Genomic DNA, 6103 nt, shown 5'->3' with positions numbered 1-6103 from the left:
CCCTACAGGAGACCTCAGCGGTAGGATAGGGTAGGGAACGCTAGGGCAGGGTAGGCTGGGGTAGGGTAGTGTAGGGCAGAGAAAAGTAGGTTAGGATGGGTTGGTTTAGGCTAAAGTAGGACAGAATAGGAGAGGGGTAAAATGTGCCTAGTCCAGGAACGAAAAATATATCAGTTATCCATGTAACTAGCGTTTTCTATTTCGGTAGATTATTTTCTTGTCTGCCTAAAGTATCGTGATGTACGAACAATGAGATTAGATATCGAAACTGTAAGATGCGAATTAGTTACAAAGACGGTATTTTGTTTTGGCTAACGTTACATCGATACGTTCAGCTAAGAGCAACTCGGCAGAACTGAACAGTATATGACGTGCTAGACGAACGCTGTGACCGGAAAATAAATATATATGTATATATACTTCAGCATACAGTAAGTGATTTTATGTTAACTGAAGAGAAGCCACCACAGCTAATGGGTTAAGTTTACACACACACACACACACACACACACACACACACACACACACACACACACACGTTGCGAAAAGTTTCACTGACGAAGTGGGTGGTTACTGTCCCCCTTAAGCAAGGGGACTGGTGTGTGCGTGTGTGGTCACAGCCTTGCCCTTAGATCGGACTATATGAGCTCTCAGCTCCCTTCCGGGAGGGTAAAAGCTGACGATCACGACCATCAAGTGATCCTGACCGACCCGGTGAATTACACACACACACACACACACACACACACACACACACACACACACACACACACACACACACACACACACACACCATTACTTGCAACTGGCTGGCCTATCATACAGCCATATCCTATATTCATGAAGTACAACACATCTTACATTTATGTAGTATGTAAAAAAAAAAAAAAAAAAAGATGGTTATATAATACAGAACTGGGAAATATGATGATGATGATGATGATGATGATGATGATGATGATGAGAGGGGAGTAAACAGGGTGAGATGAGGAGAATGAGAGAGATGGATGGACATGACAGTGAATGTATTATGTATATTAACCTGACAAATGCCGAAGTAAGCTGGTAAGGGTGAGGTAATATGGAGCCTGACCCTACCGTGACACCATATAATTATTGATTTATCCACCGATAGATCTATCTATCTATCTATAGCCCGACGCCCTAATCCCGCAAAGAGTGGCCTCAGACAAAACGCCTCCAAGTCGCTCTGTCACCCACCATTTGACTACCCTCCCCCCAACTCACCCCCCCACATATACCTCTCAACTCCATCCCTCCACCTCATCCTCGGTCTACCCCTCCCTCTCCCTCCCTCCACTTCACCTACATACACCCTCTTCATTCTGTCCTTGACCTCCGCGGCAGGCAGACGTGCTTCCCAGAGCGCTTCATCACACAGTAATTTAACAACTGAGTTGAAACTGATCGGATGCACTACAAAACCAACGTCCCCTGAAATGGCTAGTGCCATGGCCATGAACGAGGGAAGGGAGGCCCCCTTGGGTGACAACGAGGAAGAAATAGATATGGATACCGGGTTTACGGAGGTCATCAGTACAAGAGAGAAGAGAAAGAGGATGATACGCGGCAGCGAGAGGGAAGCGAGTGATGAAGAAGAGGACAGAGACAACAAAAAGGTAAAGAATAAGTCGTGTGGGGTAGATGGAGGTGTTACTATACCATGTGATACGGGGAAGGCAGTTTCTAAGTTGAAGTAGGGCTTTTATATCCCTAGACTTTATACCCACTTCTCTGGTGGGTATAAAGTCTAAGTCCGAAGTAAGGGTTTTGGTGCCCTTAAGACTTATACCAGATCCAGTCACTCGAAAAAATCCTAAGTCCAAATTGGAGTGCTTTTTGGACTTAGGATTTTTCGAGATGGTGGAACTGGTATAAAGTCCAAGTTGAATTGTGGGTTTTTATACCCAAGAGTTTATACCAGCAAGGTAACGTGCTGGAGTCTACTGTGTACTCTGTTCCATGTCTTTGGGAACTAGAGTATAGCATTGTAGGCTTTCTTTGCATACTTTACTTTTTCTGTGATATTATATTTTAGTCATTTGTAATACCATAAAGGGCAAAGTAAAGTTGATATACAGCTGATTCTTTTATTATCTTTAGTGTTTTACAAGAGTTTACAATTACAATACATTTACAAAGTATACAAGTAGCAATGGCAGCAGCTGTTAGGTTACTCTGGCAGAAGATTTTATATATTAAAGTATCTCAAAGTATATCACAAAAGTATTGGACTAGAGCAAATGTTTCAAGTATTATCAAAGTATATCAGTTAAATACGGGCAAGATACCTTTAGCAATTAATATTATGTAGTAGGTCCTATGTCTATCTCCAACTCGCTCCCTCGCTCCTACTCGCCCCTCTACCCTCTCTCCATCACGCTCACTCTAGAACGACAGAAAAAGAAAAAGCGCATAAAAAAGTAAAGGTGGGGAAGAGAAAGACGCACTAAAGCAGACAGACACTAACAGACAGACAGACACACCATCCCAGCCCGTTCGGCTGCGCTGAGGACAGGCAGACAGGACAGACGGAGAGGAAGATGGAAGTGGAAGGAAGTCCCCCCTTTCCCGCCTCCCCCCACCCCACCTCCCTCCCCAGACCCACCTACCTGCCACACCCAGCCTAGTATGCTGGGAACTAAACACACACACACACACACACACACACACACACACACACACACACACACACACACACACACACACAAAAGAAAAAAAAATCACGCACACATACAGTAATCACACTCTAAAGGAAAATACAAAGAAAAATACAACCTGTCACCTGTCCTGTCCGGCGCTCCGATCTCCCTGCAGACACTCCGGTCTCCCTTGGTCTCTAGGCCGCCTCGTCTCTCCCTCGCAGCCGTCTCTCCATCGCCTGGGGAAATACAGGAACATCAGAGGTGCCTAAGGAATGCAATGCCTACCAGAGTAACGCTATACAGGTGCCGCCACAGCTGCTGCTACCCTCCCTACCACATCACCTATCAGTACAAGCTACAACACACGCCGCACCAGTTCCTCTGCAGGGCTTGCCATGTTCTCGAGCGGCCATCTCGTCGTCTACAGCTGCCATTTCTTCCGTAGTTGCCACCCCTTCTTCTGAGGTTGCCATGTCTTCTGAGGTTGCCATGTCTTCTGAGGTTGCCATCTCGTCATCTGAGATTGCCATCTCGTCTTCTGAGGTTGCCATCTCGTCTTCTGAGGTTGCCATCTCGTCTTCTGAGGTTGCCATCTCGTCTTCTGGGGCTGCAGCTTCGCCTTCCCCCTCGCCTGCAGTTGCCATCTCGCTGGCCAGGGTTGACATCTCGTCCTCCGGCGTTTCCATCGTTTTCTGTGGAGCAAATATCAATTAGGCCAAAGTACGCACTATATGCTACTGCTGAGCCTATGTCCCGTATTCTGGGTGGCATAGGAGGCTTCGTAGCGCATTTCCCCGAGAGATTTATTTTCCATAACACCAACATTATATTGCAAACTTACGTCAATGTCTTCTAACCCCAACTTGTCACCCAATTCCTTCCCATTCCACACATCCTTCCTTTAAGTTCTTCACAGCCATACTGTACCATCACCACACCCACACTACCACCACCACCACCACAACCACACTCCATCACAACCACACTCCATCGTAATACAACCACCAGCATAACATTATCACCACAACCACAACCACGTACTACCACCACCATCACAACCATACACCACCACCACCAACACCGCTGACATCACCACCGTCACAACCACCACACAGCTATCAGTGCTCTCGTGCAAAATTTGAGAGAGAGAGAGAGAGAGAGATCTGTGCGTGTGCGTGTGTGGTGCGTGTGCGTGTTTCGTGTGTGTGTGTGTGTGTGTGTGTGTGTGTGTGTGTGTGTGTGTGTGTGTGTGTGTGTGTGTGTGTGTGTGTGTGTGTGTGTGTGTGTGTGTGTGTGTGTGTGTGTGTGTGTGTGTGTGTGTGTGTGTGTGTGTGTGTGTGTGTGTGTGTGTGTGTGTGTGTGTGTGTGTGTGTGTGTGTGTGTGTGTGTGTGTGTGTGTGTGTGTGTGTGTGAAAATAACTCTTTTAACAATAAACAAAATGCATGACTAAGTGTACGATGTGAGAAAAGCTCAGAAAAAATATTTCAGATTTCAAAAAAGTTTAAAAATGGTTCAAATACCTTTTACTTGTGAAGAAAGCTATTATTTCCCACTCCTGTCGTCTGTCGTGTCGGTGTAAATATCCTTTGCTTGCCTGGCCGTGTAAATATCCTCTGCCTGCTTGGTCGTGCGAAAATCCTCTTCTTTCTTCGTGTCAATGGAAAAATTCAACCTGAGAGGTGGAGAGCAGAGGTGTGAGGGTAGGGGAGGTTTGACTGGTAGCAGGGAGATGGGAGGGGGGGTAGAAGGAAGAGGTGAGGGGGTAGGGAAGAGGTGAGGGGGTAGGGAAGAGGTGAGGGGGTAGGGAAGAGATGAGGGGGTAGGGAAGAGGTGGGGGGTAGGGAAGAGGTGGGGGTAGGGAACAGGGGAGGGGGGTTGAGGGAAGAGATGAGGGGGTAAGGAAGAGGTAAGGGGTAGAGGGAAGAGGTGAGGGGGTAGAGGGAAGAGGTGAGGGGGTAGAGGGAAGAGGTGAGGGGGTAGAGGGAAGAGGTGAGGGGGGAAGGGGGAAGAGGTGAGGGGGGAAGGGGGAAGAGGTGAGAGGGGAAGGGGGAAAAGGTGAGGGGGTAGAGGGAAGAGGTGAGGGGGGTAGAGGAAAGAGGTGAGGGGGTAGAGGGAAGAGGGGAGGGGGGTAGAGGGAAGAGGTGAGGGGGTAGGGAAGAGGGGAGGGGGTAGAGGGAAGAGGTGAGGGGGTAGAGGGAAGAGGTGAGGGGGGTAGAGGGAAGAGGTGAGGGGGTAGGGAAGAGGTGAGGGGTAGAGGGAAGAGGTGAGAGGGTAGGTAAGAGGTGAGGGGGTAGAGGGAAGAGGGGACGGGGGTTGAGGGAAGAGGTGAGGGGGTAGTTAAGAGGTGAGAGGGTAGGGAAGAGGTGAGAAGGTAAGGAAGGGGGAGGGGGGTAGAGGGAAGAGGTGAGGGGGTAGGGAAGAGGTGAGGGGGTAGGGAAAGGAGGAGGGGGATAGAAGGAAGAGGTGAGGGGGTAGGGAAGAGGTGAGGGGGTAGGGAAGAGGGGAGGGGGGAAGAGGGGAGGGGGAAGAGGGGAAGGGGAAGAGGGAAGAGGGGAAGGGGAAGAGGGAAGAGGTGAGGGGGTAGGGAAGAGATGAGGGGGTAGGGAAGAGGGGAGGGGGGTAGAGGGAAGAGGGGAGGGGGGTAGAGGGAAGAGGTGAGGGGGTAGAGGGAAGAGGTGAGGGGGGTAGAGGGAAGAGGTGAGGAGGTAAGGAAGGGGGAGGGGGGTAGAGGGAAGAGGTGAGGGGGTAGGGAAGAGGTGAGGGGGTAGGGAAAGGGGGAGGGGGATAGAAGGAAGAGGTGAGGGGGTAGGGAAGAGGTGAGGGGGGTAGAGGGAAGAGGTGAGGGGGGTAGTGGGCATAGAGAAGGTGGGAGTTTAGAGATGGTGTGTACAATTAGCCACTGCTACGACGCCAAATCACAAAAATCTTCCTCTGGAAATATATCAGTGTGGTTGTTTGTAAATGTTGGCAAATTTAACAATGGTATTTAACATATTTTCCATCGGCTGGTGAATTAGCAAGGAGTGTTTGGGACTTTTCATAAACCTCAGGGCACCTTCGAAATAAACAGCTGTTAACCAGGATTATTGTATCTCCCTTGCCGGACGGGTGTGTGAATAATGAACTCATTTCTTAGTAGGGATTGTCACCGAAAAAATAGCTTCTTTAGACCCAAGAGCACCAGCATTGTCAAGAGCTCGTGTCATAGTGGAATTGCTGTGCCGTGTAAATATGTAGTTATAATACGTCCACATCCACGTCATCCAATAGAGTACACGAATTATTTCTTTTAAGTAATTTCTTGGGGGGTGGGGGTACAGGCAATATTCACCCCCCTCCCCCCGTAGTTCACACAACGCACGACGTCAGGGCGCATGCCCTGATCAAAGAAGGGTGTAAATCACAATCTTTATGCAAATATGTAAACTGTAGTCAT

Source organism: Coenobita brevimanus, chromosome 4 (assembly GCF_032717465.1).
Source record: "Coenobita brevimanus isolate Jiangsu-jjx chromosome 4, ASM3271746v2, whole genome shotgun sequence".
NCBI classification, from domain to species: domain Eukaryota; kingdom Metazoa; phylum Arthropoda; class Malacostraca; order Decapoda; family Coenobitidae; genus Coenobita; species Coenobita brevimanus.
Note: the sequence above shows the minus strand (reverse complement) of the source record.